Source organism: Megascapheus bottae, chromosome 11 (genome assembly GCF_031878675.1).
Source record: "Megascapheus bottae isolate mThoBot1 chromosome 11, mThoBot2.hap1, whole genome shotgun sequence".
Taxonomy (NCBI): domain Eukaryota; kingdom Metazoa; phylum Chordata; class Mammalia; order Rodentia; family Geomyidae; genus Megascapheus; species Megascapheus bottae.
The window spans coordinates 58,655,695-58,674,508 of record NC_143519.1 but is presented as its reverse complement, the minus strand read 5'-3'; the positions used below and the strand labels follow the sequence as shown (position 1 = coordinate 58,674,508).

Here is an 18,814-nt window from a genome sequence, read left to right as displayed (position 1 = left end):
CAATATAATGGTGGGCTTTTCAGTATCACCATTCTGGAGAATGCAGGGTCATCCACACTCAATAAGAACTTTAATACTAGGCTCTACACACCATTTCACCACAGGATTAGTTCTGAGTAGGACTGTCACCTCCGTTGGCTAATAGAAAGCAACATACAAGCACTGACATTATGAAAATTTTGGTTGCTTCCTAGACTACAGAGCAGCCAATCCACCAGTGTTTTTTGACCAACTCAATCATCCTCTATTTGTGTCAATATTCAAAATGACTTCATAAAGATATTCCTAGGCTGTCTGTATAATCTGTATTGTCCTCAGACTCCAAAACGGTTGTACACTGAGATGTCAAATCAACTCACCAAACATTTGCGCTCAGTTCAGATGGGAGGACCTCTAATGTGTGGTGCTCACTATAACAAAATACAAAACATAGAGACAATTAAGTGGGACACTGGGAGAAGAAACAATGCATTTCCCTAAAAGGTTGGGGGTTTAAACTATGGTTTGTGCTAGATATGCATTTGAGTTGTGTATCTAACTGTTCTATAGCTTCAATCCCTGTCTCTGAAACTGCAGCTTAAAGTTTGGGCCCAGTGCTGAATGAAGCTTCTGAGGACAGAAGATTGCTTTTGTCTATGCTGACTCAATCATCCCTTGCTGGCTGTGCTCTCAGGATGATCTGGCATGGGTAGATGAACCACTCTCAGACCTCTGTGATCTACTGGATCATGTACTGAGAGAACTGAAGACAAATGACAAAAACAAAGTCACTAAGGAAAAGAATGTGTCTGAAAAGCTAATTCTGTTCAGCAGCAAAATGCTGATGAGGGAATGTACAGATCAAGAGTGGAAGCAACACCCATGGCACAAGAACAAAAGGAGCACAAGGCCAAATACCACAGCAAATGCACACGAACACACACACACACACACACACACACACACACACACACACACACACACACACACACCTGGTAATTTCCTTGATGAAGAATGTGATCTTTTTTTTTTTTTTTGCCAGTCCTGGGCTTGAGCTCAGGGCCTGAGCACTGTCCTTGGACTTTCTCAAGGCTAGAGCTCTACCACTTGAGCCTCAGCACCACTTCCGCCTTTTTTCTATGTATGTGGTACCGAGGAATCGAACCCAGGTCTTCATGCATGCTAGGCAAGCACTTTAACCACTAGGCCAAACTCCCGGCCCCAAAGAATGTGATCTTGTGAGAAAACCCAGCAACTGTTCATTTCAACAATTACAATCATGTCTTGATGCCAAGACTTTAAGGCTTTGCCCAAATAAATGACGTCTGTGCACTATTCATGGAGTCAGAAACCTTCGCTTCACATTTATGAAAAAGGTTGCATTAACCGTACAGAAGAACATGGCATCTGCCAAATAGGATAGAAATCTAAAGGAGGAGTGGATGGGCCAAACAATTGTCCAAACCAAAAGGGAGACTTTATGGAGACATTCCCTTCTACTGTCTCGAACAAGAGACAAATGTTCACAGCCACTTTCAGACCTATAATCCCCAGTCGTGGGAGGTAAATTGTTAGTGCACAAGTTCTTCCTTTGTGATCCTTTGTTACTGCAGTCCTAGAAAATGTGTACAAACCTTCGATCTGTGTCTCATGCCCAGGTGGTCTGATCAGAGTTTTCTAAGAGTTCCCTTCACTGCTCAATAGGACCCAGAGAATTCACTTTCTTCTGGAGTCTGAGTCCTTCACCCAATTTTCAGAAGGATGGAATGGCACAGACAAAATCGCACTGCCGTGACACTCCAATAGTTCTCCACATTCTATGTGCTCAGTCTCTGAACATCTTTGTACACATGTATACCCATATTCTGGTATCTGTTATTTTATGCTAACCTCTCTAGATATACGTGTGATCTGCTTTGAATCATTAAATTATACACAGTAAAACACTGTGGAAATTCCTAAAACTATTTTTCACCCAAATTTGGTACAATTCATCAAAAACAATCACAAAATGTACTATTTTTGGAAGGGGGAATTTCCTAGAAATGAGGTTCTTGGTCCAAAGAAATGTTGACCTCTGATAAAGAAATCTTTTATAAAATGATTGACAAAGAATTCTTTCCTTATGGACATATATTGTGGATTTGTGTCTTTCCTTATTTTCCATTTCACTTGCTATGCAGGAAATCAAGCTGATATACCACCTACACTGCTGCTTCCATGACTCCCTCAGTTCCCACTTGCTGGTGCTACTGTTGGCTGTCTTTCTAGCCTCCTTGATTGATAGAAAGATCTGTAGGCTCCCATCCAATGTGATAGTATGCCTTTCAAGGTAACAGAGGAGTGGAGTATGAAGAAGTGATTCAGGTTCCATTAGTGTTTTTTTATGTGAAATCTGTTTCCAATACATTCAATTGGTGTGAGTTTTCTACATGAACTGTGACCATCTTCATTTATAGATCCTACTACTTGACTTTCAAAGAAAGTCCTATTTATGTCAAAACTTAAAACAAGGATGTACTGATACTGATTGACTGTCATATATATTGTCTACGGTTACAACACTTTACATTGTTTATCACTCAGTTGACAAGTACATGGACTCACCATATGTTGAGGGCCGGCCAGGACTGGGATACATTTCCCCTCTGGGTGTCAGATTCCACACTGTGAAGAAATTAAACACATACACAAAAATTGAGCCAGAACAGTACAGAAAAATATCTACATTGCTGGGTATTGAAACCATGGTCTTCTCCATGCCAAGCATGGGATCTGATATTAGAGCTCCACCTCCACCTCTGCTATCCCTGCCAGGCCTCTCTGCAGTACTGAGGTTTGACTTCAGAACGTTGGGTTAGATGAAGCTGCATAGGAGTGATTCGAGTTTTGGCAATGTTGCCTCATCATGTGAACCTCTGTTTTCTCTTAGAATGGCAGGGAATGGACTGGTGAACCACTGAATAACATTTCGTGGAAGATCTGATGATAGCAAGTGGAAGGCACTCAGAGTAGAAATGGCTTTGAATGGCTATTTCCAATCCTGCAGCAAAACGTTGGACTACAAATGTGGAGTTTGAGTGATAATGCATTATATTAGAGCACAAGAGCAGAGGGGCATGTCATAATACCAATACATAATCATATGAATACACATAAACACACATATCACACACACACACACACACACACACACACACACACACACAAACACATAGGTTACACAGTCCATAATTTCTTTGGTTGAGTATGTAATTTCTTTGGAACACCCAGTCACTCTTCACTTCAGCAATTAAAATCATGATTCGCCCAAGATAAATGATGTCTATACTCTATGCATCAACTCATAAACCCTGGATTCATGTTTGTCAAAAAATTAGCATTGGGATGGGAGTTTGGCCTAGTGGTGGAGTGCTTGCCTAGAATGCAAGAAGATCTGGCTTCAATTCCTTAGTACCACACACATAGAAAAAAAAAGCCAGAAATGGTGCTGAGGCTCAAGTGGTAGAGCTCTAGACTTGAGAAAATCCAAGGACAGGATTCAGGCCCTGACCTCAAGCCCAGGACTGGACAAAAAATGTTAGTATTTACTGTACAGAAAGAATGGCATGTGCCAAGTAGGTCAGAAAACCAGAGGATGAATCCATGGGCAAGAAAACTATCACAACAAAATGGGACTTTGTGCTTCAATTATTTTCTTCATCCTTGAGTCAGAGCCAAGTGTTCATGGGCCCTTGGAGAACTGAATCCCCTCCCTCAGTGCTCTCAAATACAGTGTTAGTGCAGAAGCTACTTCATTGTGATTTGTCACTGAGCTCTAGAAAACATACACAATCGGTTGGAATAAAGTCTCATGGAGGTGATCTGATTATAGATTTTTCTAAGAGTTCTCTTTATGGCTCACTAGAACAACAGAAACTCCATTCTCCTCACTCATCTTAGTCATTCACCCAACTCGTGAAAGGATGGAATGGCACAGATAAAAGTGCACTACTGTGACATTCAAAATACTGCCCACAAACTTGATGCACACTCTCTGTACAACTTTATACGCATACCTATCTATATTCCAGTATCTGACCCTCATGGCTGACTTCTCTAGACATACATTTCCTTCCCCTTATGATCACTACTTTATCTTTAAATTATACACAGTCAAATACTATGTTAATTCTCACACCTACTTTTTTCCCAAAGTACCTATAATTCATAAAAAACTATCTATACATTGTATATGCAAGAGAGTACTTCCTGAATTTTCCTGGAAAATGATGCTTGGTACTGTAATAAATGTTCACCTCTGCCAAACAAAGTTTTCATGCAACATTGGCCAAGAGATCTTGCCTTATGAATCTACACAGTGTTGACTGTGGCTTTGTGGCTTCCCTTATTTTCCATTTCACTTGCTATGTAGGAAATCAAGATGACATATCCTCTACATTTCTGCTTCCATAGCTCCTCTGTTCCCTACTTGGTTGCAGTATTAGTGGCTGTCTGTCCTACCTCTCTGATTGATAAAAGGATCTGCAGGACCTCTATCTGATATGATGCTGAGTCTTTCAAGGTAACGTAAGTGTGGGGTATAAAGAACTGATTCAGTCTCCATTAGCTACTTTGTATGTGAAATCTGATTCCATTTCATTCAATTAGTGTGAGTTTCATATATTCACTGTGACCATCTTCATTTATCTTCGTAGATCCTGCAACTTGACTTCCAAAGAGAATAGGAACAGTTGTTTATTGGTGTGTTCCATTGTGGCCTGTTTATTTTCAAAACTGAAAACAAGGTTGTACTGACACTGTGTGCCTGCCATGGGTATTGTCTATGGTTACAACACTGCATATTGGTTAGCACTGTGATGAGAAGTACATGGGGGACTCACCAGATGTTCAGGGCCGGCCAGGACTGGGACAACTTTCCCCTTTGGGTGTAAGTGTCCACACTGTGAAGAAATTAAACACATACGCAAAAGTTGAGTCTAAACAGTAAAGAAAACTATCATTTTCTATCTACAATGCTGGGTATTGAAACCATGGACTTCTCCATGCCAAGCATGGGATCTGCTACAGGAGCTACCCCTCCACCTCTGCTATCCCTACCAGGCCTCTTTGCAGTACTGAAATTTGACTTCTGAAGCCTGTACTAGATGAAGCTGCATGGGATGAGACTAGCATTTGGCCACGCAGTCTCATCACATGAACCCCTGTTGTGCCCTCAGCATGGCCAGGAATGGATTGGTGAACCACTGCTCAACTCAATAATGACATTTACTGAGAGGACTGATGATAATAAATGGAAGGAAATCAGAGTAGAAATTGCTTTGAAAGGACATTTCCAATTCAAAATATTGGCAACAAAACATTGGACTGGAAAGGAAGAGTTGAAAAGAAAATATCAGACTTAAGCACAAGAGCAGAGGGGCAGATGTCATAATACCGGAGTACCAGCACACAAACACACATATAAACACACACACACACACACACACACACACACACATACACACACTCCCTAATTTCTTTGAGAATATGATTTCTTTGGAACACCCAGTCACTGTTCATTTCCACAATTAAAATCATTCTTGATGCCTAGACTTCAATGCTTTACCCAAGGTTATTGATATCTACACACTATTCATTGAGTCATAAACCTTGGATTTAGATTTTGAAAAAGTATTCACTGTACCGAAAGAATGTGGTATTTGTACACAATGGAATTCTATGCTGCTGTCAGAAAGAATGACATTGCCCCATTTGTTAGGAAATGGAAAGACTTAGAAAAAATCGTATTAACTAAAGTAAGCCAGACTCAAAGGAACTTAGGCTCAGTGGTTTCCCTCATTTGTCATAATCAGCGGAAACCTTGGGCTGTCCTAGCAGAGATTTGCAATAGGGCAAAACCTTGATACAAAAGGCCATATAGTAGGACGCTAAATGAAAGCATCTCTAGGCTATAGAAACATAAGCCATATAATGAATGATTGTTGTTCTTAAGGTACTATGTTATCTCTTATCTCTTTTGCTGTCCCTTGGTTATCTCATATTGTTACAGTATCTCACTTTGTTACCTGATATATTGGATATATTTGTTTTTGGTTATTTGAAATTGGATAGGGAAGGGGGGGAAACAAGATGAGGGGTGGGGGTGCGGGGAGGAAATGGGGACCAAGACATATGAAAGGTTATCAATGTATGTGAAGTGATGCACCATCTATCTGGCAAATATCATGTAACCCTTCTATTAATTACAATAAAAAATATATGAAAAAATAAGAATGGCATGTGCCAAGTAGGGCAGCAATCTAGAGGAGGAATCATGGGCCTGACAATTGTCCACAACCAGGAAAACAGGGAAAAGGGATCTACAAGGAACTTCCTTTTCCTCAGCTCTGAGTAGGGGCCAAGTAGCTGTGGGCCCTTTGATTTGAGCCCTATATCCCCCAGTGTTGTGATGTAAATTGTTACTTTGGAAGCTACTTTTTCTGTGATCATTTGTCATTGCAGTCTACAAAATGTGTACAGTCTCTCAGAATAGGGTCTTATAAACAAGCTATCCTATCAGAGTTTTCTAAGAGTTCTCTTTAATGTTCACTGCAACATCAAGAACCCCACCTCCTCACTGGTGTCTCAATCATTCACCCAATTTTAAAAGGACAGTATGGCGCAGATAGAGCTGCACAGCTGTGACATTCAAAATAGTTTCCATAATGCAGGGATCAAGTGACTAAAATCCTAGCTACTCAGGAGGTTGAAATCTGAGGATCATATTTCAAAACCAGCCTTGCCACTGTAATTTCCAATGAGACTGGAATCTCCAGTTAGCCACCAGAAACCCAGAAGTAGTGCTATGGCTCAAGTGGTATAGCCCCTGCCTTGTGCTGAAGAGCTCAGGGACAGTAGCACACAGGCCCAGAGTTCAAGTCCCCATCCTACAAAATAAAATCAAAGAAAATAATCGGTCCTACATACTTATTTAGTCTCTGTATATCTTCATACATATGCCTATCTATATTCATTATGTGACCTTTCATAGCTGACCTCTCTAGATAGAGATGGGATCTGCTTTGAATCATTAAATTAAGCACAGTCAAATACTATGTAAAATCCTATATATACTTTTTAATTTTTGCTAATTCTGGAGCCTGAACTCAGGGCCTGGGCACTGTCCTTGAGCTTTCTCAAGGCTAGCGCTATATCACTTGAAACACAGCACCATTTCCAACTTTTCCTGTGTATGTGTTACCAAGAAATAGAACCGAGGGCTTCCTGCATGCTAAGCAAGCACTCTACCACTAGGCCATACACCTGGCCCTTCCTATATGTACTTTTTCACACAAATTAGCTGCAATTCATTGAAGACTAACTATACATAATATATATATATATATATTCAAGAGGGTATTTCTTGTGTTTTCCTAAAAAAGAGACTTTGGGATCTAACTAAATGTTCATCTCTAAAAAACAAAGCTTTTAGACAAGACTGATGAAGAATTCCTTCTTTGTGAACCTACACCAATGTTTTCTGTGGTTTTGTTGTTTCCTAGATTTTCTTTCCCTTGCTATGTAGAAGCTGAATCTGATATATCACCCAAATTCTGCTTCCAGGTCTCCTCTTTTCCCTTTCGCTCGTTATGTAGAAACTCCAGCTGATATGGCTTTTAAATTTTGTATTCCTGTTCACTGTTTTCCACTTCACGCATTATAAAAAAATTCCAGCTGATATATCATCTAAATGTTTGATTCTGTTTCCCCTTTACTCCTTGCTTCCACCAATACTAGCTTTCTTTCCTGCCTGTCTTATGGAGAAAAAGATCTGCACAGCGGAAGCAAGATTCCTATCCATCATGATGGTGGTATTTCAGGTGAAATAGTCCTGGCTTTTGACACATTTATCCTGATTCCTTTAGCTACTTCATATCTGAACTCCTCCTCACTTCAAACTACTCATTGTGACTTGAGTGCCTGACCTGTGATACTCTTTTGGCTCCTCATAGTTAACTTTAGAACAGCCTATGAGAAAGTTTCTTTTGACCTCTTTCCTTTGGTATTTATTTTCAAAACAGATAATAGTTACATGATATGGTTGGGCAGTAATATCAACTTTGTCTTGGTACCATACTTCAAAATGATTTGACTTTCAAATGACAGGTAAATCCACTCACCAATTGCTCATGCTGGATCAACAGCTGCTGCCAGAGCCCAGTTTACATGGACTCAGGCATGCCTATCACAGCATCTCAACTGCAGTATTTTAAACAGAAGGAAGCCTGGTGGTGCTGGCATACGCTGGTAGTTCTCCTCTGTAGGAGATAGAGCTGAGGCTCAGGGTTGAAGCCAGCCGCAGCCAACAGTCCCTGAGACTCTCATCTGCAATTCACAAACAGAAATGGAGATGTGGCACAAAGTATCTGAAAACTAGCTCCAAGCAAAAGAGCTCAGGGACAGTGCTAATGTCCTGAATTTTAAGTACCAAGACCACAAAAAGAAAAAGAGAAAGAAAGAAAGAAAAAGAAATGTGTTTAATTTGTGAATGTGTGACATATCATTTCCATAGAGTTGACATTTATTAACAAAGAAAGTATAGGTATATTCTCAATTTCATCAGACAAGCTTGAGACTTTTACTCATGGTTTAGCATCTTTGAATCCCATGACTTACATATTACATTTGTTGAGGGTCAACACTGCTACAGTGTAATCCGGATATATCTCAGTACAGTATCACTAGGTAACAAACCATTCACCTAAGAGAAGGAAAACATAGAAGAATTTCACACTGATTGTGTTGAAAATATACTTAATATACCAAACATTATGGAAAGTCATGCACACAGAACTGTTTTAGGTGGTGGTGAGCCTTTTAAAATCTATAGCCTATGAAACCTTGAAAGCTATAATTCTTCAGAGTTGACCAATCCTGGGAAAAGTACATTCTGCAATTACTTTTCATAGTTCTGTTACAGAACAAGAGAAGAAAAATTTTTGAATCAACACACTTTCACTGATATACAAGGCACCTTTACAGATAATGCATTGCTTCACAGGACATAGAGATGTAAATAAATCCATTATTAAGAGAGTTTATATCACAGTTATTATGGATTTTCTACTTGGAAACATTTTGTAATAGAAATATAAAGGATGAGAAATATTGTACATTCTATAATATTTCACAGAGTGGGTACATGTTAAGATAATACAATGTCAATGGGAAATAAAAAGATATTATAATCCTAGCTACTAACTGTTCTGAGGATTTCAATTCAAAGAAACCTAAAAAAACAGCCAGGAGACTCCACTTATCTAAAAGGGAAAAAAGCTGCACTTGAGAAAGGGTATCAATGTATGTGAAGTAATGCACCTTCCATCTGGCGAATGTAATGTAACCCTTCTATTAATTACAATAAAAAATACATGAAAAAAATATATATGAAAAAAAGCTGAAATTGGACCTGTAGCAGATGTCATAATTCACTAATCCTGGGTGCAAAAAAAGTTGTGAAAGCATTTAAGATCCCTAATTAAAACCCCAGTGTTACCACACATTCACAACATATGTACATACACACAAACACACCCACATACTCAAAATTGTCCAATAATAATAATAATATGATATTTACACTAAGGCATCCAGACACATGTAATACATTCCTACACTCTTCAAAAGAAAAAGTAACATGAAAATAAAATTCTTCTTGTAAAAATATATAAATAAATACATTTAGGTAAAATACTGGTTCTGACTTTTAGATCTGGAGCAGACACTTGTAAAGCACATTGTATCCAGCCATACCATTTCATACAGAAAGGAAACAGAACTCCCAATGCTTGCAGTCCCTAGTCCTTAGGCCCTAGCCATGGGAGCCAGAAGAGGTCAAGGCAGAGCAAGAAGACTTGTAGCCAGTCCTGCTTCTGCTGTGGAGCTGTGACAGAAATGTGAAGAGCTTCATGTAACCTAAAAGAATTAGGCAAAAGGACTCAAACTGTCTCCAGCCTTTCAGTTTGTAAACAGCTAGACACAGAGGAGGATCAAACTCTGTCACAAATTTAAATCATAGCTGATTTTCCTGCTACCTTTCAGGCTAAGAACTTTCTTTTCTTTTTCTTTTCATTCCTTTTGGTTCATCACTTCCCCTAAACCCAGTTTGTTAAGATAAATCTTCAGAGGAAATGGGCTCTAGGTGATTGACTAATCAGAAATCCCAGCTATTCAGGAGCTGAGATCTGAAGACAGGAAGTTCAAAGCCTCAAAAAGCTTCGTGGAACTCTAATCTCCACTAACCAGCAAAAGTTGTACATGGAGTTGTAGCTCAAGTGGCAGAGTGGTAGGAGTTGGAGAAAAAAAAAGCTAAGGAACAGTGTCCAGGCCCCAGTTTCAAGTCCCCATACACACACACACACACACACACACACACACACACACACACACACACTTTATTCAGGTAGCTACAAGGCAAAGCCTTCATATGTAAGAACCAGAGAGATCCCCAGTCAGCTCTCACTCCTCCAAGTCCCCTCCAATCAGCCCCTTCTCCTCCTCACATTATCCAACAAGCCCTCCCTCAAAAAACTCATTCTTTTTACTTTAATCCCTATGGAAAGGATGGGAAGAAAGTCCAATGGCATAGAGAGCAAACCCTATGATAGACAGACTGCCCTTGCTCAGACCCTTACCTTGTAGAGCAAACTCTACACATATAGTTGCTCCTATGGCAACCCCAAACAGAATGCACTGGTCATCTTTACATCACTGCAGAATGAGGAATGGAATGTTCGAGAATTAAAGGCATAGCAGTTCTCCTTAAAGACAGTGGACTGAAATTGGAAAGGACATAAGACCAAAGTCGAACACTACAGTAAAATAGTTTCAACACATAGAATACCTCACCTTTTCTTTTGCCTCTGTATTTAATGTGGAGAATTTTTCTGTTAACCCAAACTTGAAAAATGATTTCTGAAATAAGAGTCTGGGAGATTGGCCTAGTGGTAGAGCATTTGCCTAGCATGCATGAAGACCTGGATTTGATTACTTGGTTCATACTTAGAAAAAATCCAGAATTGGGGTGTTACAAAACCATTTATTAGCTCAAAATTCAGCCAAAAATTAGATGTTTTTAATTTGGCAAAACTAGTGGAGCTTGTTCCCATGGAATACGCTGGCATACCAGAATGCATAAAACAAGTTGATCAAGAACTAAATGGAAAACAAGATGAACTGAAGAGTGAACAGTATGTTTGGCCTCTCGTCCAGACAGAAGTGAAGAATGTGCTGATGAAGCAGTGCCCTTTTTACTTTTATTTTTATGTAAAATGTTACAAAATTGACTTTTTCTTAATGGACTTCTGTATTAGGAACTGTTCACTGCTGTATTGGTTTGCAGATATTTACCAAAATGCTTCCATATCACTTAGTTGAACAAAGTACTTTGAGCTAGTCACATAAGGTGTGCTATAAAGTTTTTGAGGAATTCTGTTTGGTAATACTGTAAATTACATTATGTTTCCAAGTCATAGAACACCATTACATTGTTGTTTGTGATGACACATTTAATAGAAATATGAAAAATTTGTTCTGCATTGAAATAAATTTTATTTTTGCCTCCAAACCCAGTTTAATTACATAGAATAATCTTATTACGAGAAGCATGCTATATGTCATATACTAGACATAGATTTACTTAGTAAACTTAATATCCAATATATTTGAAGTCCGTACTTCAGAGCCCTTCATGTAAGGTCTTTTTTCAAGAGTGGCCTAGATTAGTAAAATTAAACCAGAAGTGAGCTAAGCTTTTAAGATTCATTCTCTCTCCTGTACTGAACACATTATATCTATGGTTCTTTGTTTTTTAGAAATTTTTTGTATAAACTTTCTTTTACAAAGGGATTCTTTTTTAAAAAAATTTATTCCTGCTAACTCAAATCCAGTTATAAGAGATATTGAAGCATTCCAGGGGTTCCCCAGCAGCCTCTTATCTTTGATCCAAGATGTCCATTCTGTATTAATGTCACTACAGTGAGTTAAGCCAAAGTCTTTTTCTTAGGCATTCCTTCTGAGTTCAACACATCAGAATTATGAATAAAAATCATGTTGGGTTTCATTGTAATTGCATACGGTATATGGAGGACATCCCAAACTGTCACTCATCTATATGTCTTCATCATCTTAAAATGGACTGAGCTTTTGGGAGGTGGTTTTCTACTACATTTAGGACTTGGCTCTTCAAAGAGTTTCAAAAATACAAAAAAGAATTTCAAAAAAGAAAAAGAAAAAGCCAGGAGTGGTACTGTGGTTTAAGTGGTAGAGCTCTAGCCTTTAGAAAGTCCAAAGACAGTGCTCAAGCCCTGAGGTCAATCCCAGGACTGGCAAAAAAGAGATTTCTAAAATAAAAAGCTTTACTAAACTCTTACAAACTCTAATTAAAAATCAGTGTTAATACTAGTTCTAATTCCCTACTGAGAATAGGTAAAAGGAAAATTGCCCACCTAGTGAAGAGAACCAGGGTATTTCATTAATACAAAAAATATCTGGAAAGAATACTAAAATATTATACTGCATCAAATGAAAAGGAAAGCACAACACAAAGGGAGGAAAGTCTTGAACTGTTAGAAATTTGCTCTTCCTTGATTGGTTCTTAAGGAGAAGTACAAAGTTCTTGCTTGGTGACTAACCTTAAGAATACAGGGACTCAGTTGAAGCATTGTCCCCTTTTCTCTAGTTTAATGTTGTTGATGAACTCTGTTTTTCTCTTTCCTCCTCCATCCTACAGTCAGTAACAAGTTGAGAAGTCTCAGAATCCTCTTATCACCTATTATGTATTCTGATAAATATATTACATTGATCTGTGTCTTCCACTGTCGGTTGGATAGAATGACTAGAAGGCTGGATATTTTCTGACCCATATTCAATTGGGGTCCACTAGGCAAGAGCGATAGTGAGGACTTGGGGAGGAATAGTTGAATCGCTCACACTCTCATTTCAGAGAATTGAGAATTTATATGGCTGGGTATGGGGGCTGTAGCTTGCCATCTTATCTATTGAGAAGCAGAGACTGGAGACTGTGGTTCAAGGTCAGCCAAGGAATACTAGTTCTTGAAAGCACATCTGAACTAACTGCTGTTATCCCAGCCCCAAGGGAGACACAATGGCTGGGATCCGTGTTGCACGCCTATCCTACCCAGCAAGGTGAGTGCACAAAGCTCATCTGGACCAGACACAAAGCAAGAGTTGCCTCCCTCAAAAAAAATGGAAAGAAATAAATCACTGCAAATTAACATTTTTAACACTATACATCATAGTTATGGTTGAATACAGTAACAGAGGAAAATTAAATGAAATAAAGCTAAAATGCCCTGGATATGACTCCTTGGAGATTTCTATGAAAAAAAATTACCACAAAGGGGGACTCAGTAACCCAACAAATGGGCAAACACACGGAAGAGACATATCTTGAAAGAATACAATCAGGAAGAAGTCTTCAAAAATTCCTTGCCCTTAGAGAAATACAAACCAAACGTGAGAACTTCTCCAACATCAGTCAGAATTGGCAATCACTCACAACACAAACAACAACAAATGGTAAGGAAACAGAAGTCAGTATAAGCACTATGGAAACTGATACGGAGGTTCCTCACAAACCTGAAAATACATTTACCACACAATACAGTGATAACATTTTGGGTCATGTATCTGAAAGAATGTAAATCAGGATATGATAGAAGCACAAGCAAACACACAATCTTTGTAGCACTGTTTAAAATAGCCAACATATGGAAACAGTTGACCCAAAACTGTCAAATGAATTGATAAATGGGGTATAGCTACATAATATGTATTATTCATCCATAAAGATGAAGTTATATTGTTTTCAGGCCAGGTTCACAAGGGAAAAATCACGTTTCCTCTCATATGTGCAAAAACATATGTAAAAGGATACATGGGATCATATACAAAAATACAGGAGTATCTTCATTATTATGGGAATGTTTCATTAGATGAGAAGGAAATGAGGAAAAGAGAATGATAGATGTTGAAAACTACTGCAATAGAATGTATCTGTGAATGGAGACAGTATCACAATCTTACTAATGAAAACACTGCTGAATAATACCAGATATAGGGAGAGTAAGAAAACGTGGGTCCATCTAATTCAAGAATACTAGGTGCAGGTTTGAAACACCCTGGTGAAGGATGTAGGTGCTACAAATAGATTTAGCTTGGGACCCTGCCATAATGCTATTGGGGATATATCTCAAGGAATCTAATGAATATACAGGAAAACCCATACATACCATGTTTATTTCAATTCGATTACCACAAGCATATGATGGATTCAGCTAAAGTGCCTAGGAACTAAAGATTAAATAAAGAATTGTAGTACATATATACAATGGAATATGACTCCGTTATTTTTTCTCTCATATATTTTATTGTAATTAAGAGTTACATTATATTCACCAGATAGAAGGTACATTACTTCATATATATTCATACAGTTTTTCATGTCATGGTCCCCATTCCACTCCCCCCTTCCACCGCACAACTTGATTTCCCCTCTTCCCTCTCCTATTTCAAATAAGCAATGAAGCATATATAAAATGTATCAGATAACAAGGTGAAATATTGTAATAATATGAGATAACCAAGGGACAGTAAAAGAGATGAGAGATAACATGGTACGTTAAGGACAGCAATCACTCATTATATGGCTTTTGTTTCTTTATCCTGGACATCCTTACATTTAGCGTCATACTATATGGCCTTATGAATCTAGATTTGGTTCTGTTGTGAATCTCTGCTAGGAGAGCCCAAGGTTTCTACTGATTATGACAAATGAGGGAAATCATTGAGCCTGTGTTCCTTTGAGTCTGGCTTACTTCACTTAATATGGTTTCTTCCAAAGTTTTCCATTTCCTTACAAATGGGCGATGTCATTCTTTCTGACAGCAGCATAGAATTCCATTGTGTACAAATACCACATCTTGATGATCCACTCATCAACTGAGGGACATCTGGATTGGTTCCATATCTTTGTTATGGTAAATAGTGCTGCAATGAACATTGTTGTGCTGGTGGATTTAGTATGTCCTTGTTTCTGCATGATTGGGTAAATGGCAAGTAGTGGAACTGCTGGGTCATAGGGGAGTTCTATATTTAGTCTTTTGAGGGACTGCCTTGCTTTCCATAGTGGTTGAACGAGTTTGTACTCCCACCAATAGTGTAGTAATGATCCCTCCTTGTCCATATCCCCTCCAGCATCTGCTGGTAATAGATTTTTTGATCCTGGCCATTCTAACTGGAGTGAGGTGGAATCTTAGAATTGTTTTGATCTGCATTTTTTTATGACCATAGATGTCGAGCATTTCTTCATGTGTCTATAGGCCATTCTTATTTCTTCTTCAGAGAAGTCTCTCTTTAAGTCTTTGGCCCATCTTTTAATGGCATGGTTTTTTCTTTGGAGATTACTTTTGGAGTGATTCAATTTTTTGAGCTGTTCATATATTTTAGATATGAGGCCTTTGTCTATTCTATGGTTAGTGAAGATCTTCTCCCACTCTGTAGGCTTTCTAGTTAATTTGCTAGCTATGTCCTTTGCCATACAGAAGTTCTGCAGTTTAATGCAGTCCCAATTATCCAGTGTTTCTTGGTCCTTATTAAGAAAGTTTCAACCTGTGCCAAGGAGACCTAGAGTATCTCCAATTCCTTCTTGTAAAGTTTTCAGTGTATCATCTTTTACTTCGAGGTCTTTGGTCCATTTGGAATTAATTCTTGTGCAAGGTGAAAAAGAAGGATCCAACTTTAGTTTTCTGCAGGTGCTGAACCAGTTCTGCCAGCAACATTTGTTGAAGAGGCTTTCTTTCTTCCATTTTATTTTTTTGGCTCCCTTATCAAAGATTAGGTGACCATAGGTCTGTGGGTTAATGTCTGTGTCCTCAGTTCCATGCCGTCTTCTGTAAATCCTCAGTTATTTTTTAAAAAAAAAAACCCTAACATCCTGTGATTTACAGTAAAGTGGACAGTCCTGGAGATGATCATGTGATTGAGATGAACCAAGCTCAAAAAGAAAATATCACATTTTCAATTATTGCTGGAATCCAAACTTTAAAGGCATACCAGTACATGTATATTACATATATATATATATATATATATATATGTCTGTACACACATATATACACAGAAACACCAACATGGAGGCTAAATATAATCAAACTATAGTAAATAAAAAGGCTGTTAATGAACAGAGGAATGGGAGATGGAAAGAGAAATAGGATGAGATTCTTCCTATTAAAATGCAGTGTATACACATGACAAATATTATGGATATACTGCTTTATGTAGTAAATATACACTAAAAATTAAGCTCTTCAATTAATACCAGCCTTTATTAAAACAATACCTAGCAGGAACCCTAAATAATAACTAGAGGGGCATACTCTATCAATCCTTCAAAAAATGGATAAAGGCATTAAAACATGGAAAACTGAATTGTCGGAATTTATATTAAGAGGACTTCATCATTATAATTAAGGGATAGTTACAGTAAAGCCTTAACATGTATCATTATTTAATGCTAATTATTTACTAATATCAGTTTTAAACCTTTCTGAAAGTAATCTTCACATCTCTGGAAAATTTCACCCAAACTTCACAGTGATTTTTTTCCTGAAATCATCATAGCAATAAATCATTAAATTCATAGGGAAACATAAAATATCCCAGGTAGTAAAAATAATCCTGGGTAAAAAGATCAAAACACTAAAGGTTTTATACTACCAGACTTTAAAAGATTGTAAAGCTACATGGATAAAAACAACATGGCCCTTAGAAAACTAAGAAAACAAAATATAACACTCAAAATTAAATGCACACAGCCATCCTCATACAATTATTGGAAAAAGGAATCAAAAGTATGGTTTAACAGTTTTGAACAACTGCTTATCTACATGTAGAAGAGTGAACCTACAATCATAGTCTCTCTATACAGTTCAAAAATCAACTCAAAATGGATCAAAGCTATTTATATTAAGATTTGAAACTTTGACATCACTACAGAACAACACAGGGTGGCAGTGAACAAGAGAGACAGGAAATTATCTCCTGGATAGGACTCAAGAAAATAAGAACAAGAATTAGTTGACAAATAGGATTCCAATCAATTAAAAAGTCTCTACACATCAAATGACACCATAAATTCATGCAACAATTTACACAATAGGAGAAAATCTTGGTCCTCTATAAAACACATAAGGGTTAATATGAAGAATACACAATTCTACAAACAAAAACCAATTAATAAATTAGCAAATGACTTCTTCAGGTTGCAGAAGTATAAACAGTTTCCACCTCATTTGCAAAGTGACCCTGAGACTGCAATCTCACCACAGTGAGAATAGCAATTATTATAAAAGCAAACAACAAATGCCGATGATGAGGTTGTGAGAGTAGACATGGGGAAAATATCCTTTATACAATACACTACAGTGGGTGGGCATGTAATTTCGTGTGTCCACTGTGGAAATCACATACATATAGGATGCTATAAATATATACATACTTGTATGTAAATATATATACAAATATATATACACAAACACATATAAGTGTGTATGTATATATGTGTGTATATACATAAATGTATTTATACATATATATTTATTTATTTATGTTGGCTAGTTCCATTAACGCTAGCTAATCAGTAGAGTGAAACCTGATAGATGACAGTTCCCCCCCCAGCCCTGGAGGAAAGCCCATGGTACTTCATCTTCCAAAGTGACCAGCAACAAGCCACGCTGGAGTATGGTTTAAGTGGCTGAGTACCAGCAAGCAAGCCAAGAGAACAAACTCTAGGGCTTGACCTAAAATTCTCCTATTTAGGGGCACTTGGGATAGGCTAAAATAGAGCAACCTTATAATCCTGCTGTGTGACCTTTGCATAAAGAGTCAAAGGATTGATTAGACATAAAACTCAGATGCTGCTATATGACCTTTGGACATACATCCGGAGAAGTATAAGTTGTTAAAACAGTTAAACATTTATAATACCCATTTTTATTGTAGTGCTCTTCCCAACAGTTAGGTTGTGCCTCAGCCAAGGTAAACAACAACCAATGAATGCGTAAAGAAAATGTAACACTCGGGCCCAGAGGATAGCCTAGGGATAGTGTGCCTGCCTAGTATGCACGAAGCCCAGTGTTACATTCCTTGGTACTACCTACACAAAAGCCCGAAAAAGCCAGAAGTGGTAGTACCCTAGCCCTGAGAAATCCCAAGGACAGTGCTCAGGCCTTGAGTTCAAGTGCTAGAATTGGCAAAAGGAAAAAATGTTATACTTACAAGCAATGGAGTTTGAGTCACATGAAGAAGAGTCGAATATCATTGTCTCCAGGCAAATGAATGCAACTGGGATCATCATGTTGACTGACATAAACCAAGCTCAAGATGTCAAATAGCGCAGGTTTCCATTCATGTGGAAACTAGATCTAAAGTAATGATAATAAATAATAGTAAAAATGGGATATGTGTAATTAAAAAACAAAACAAAGTGAAACAAAAACACAACAAAGGGAAACCTGCTGATTAAATAAGTGAGAGAGGGAGATGGAAACCAGGTATGAGGAAGATGATGTTTCATACAGACACTCACCTATATATGGAAAGAATCTGCCGAAACCTATTAAATGCTTTATGAACAAATGGGATAAAAAGGAATAGGACAGGAGAAACTCATTCAAAGTTCAATGTACATATGTATAGGAATATCATAATTAAACCCCATGGTACTATTCATAAATGCTAATCAATTAATCATTACAAAATGATAAGTATGCAA

At 37.9% G+C, this 18,814-nt stretch overlaps 2 long non-coding RNA genes across 2 annotated transcripts; both read right to left on the bottom strand.

Annotated features, from left to right (window-relative positions):
• Window positions 1–368: 368 nt before the first annotated feature.
• On the bottom strand, window positions 369–4,902 carry LOC150057164 (uncharacterized). The gene is made up of 3 exons (XR_016537046.1): window positions 4,863–4,902; window positions 2,587–2,646; window positions 369–410 (listed from the first exon to the last, which is right to left on the bottom strand). It is a non-coding gene; the product is annotated as an uncharacterized LOC150057164 (long non-coding RNA).
• Window positions 4,903–4,905: 3 nt separating this feature from the next.
• On the bottom strand, window positions 4,906–18,433 carry LOC150057163 (uncharacterized). Its single transcript, XR_016537045.1, has 4 exons — window positions 18,319–18,433; window positions 8,638–8,722; window positions 8,142–8,346; window positions 4,906–4,922 (listed from the first exon to the last, which is right to left on the bottom strand). It is a non-coding gene; the product is annotated as an uncharacterized LOC150057163 (long non-coding RNA).
• Between the last annotated feature and the right edge of the window lie 381 nt (window positions 18,434–18,814).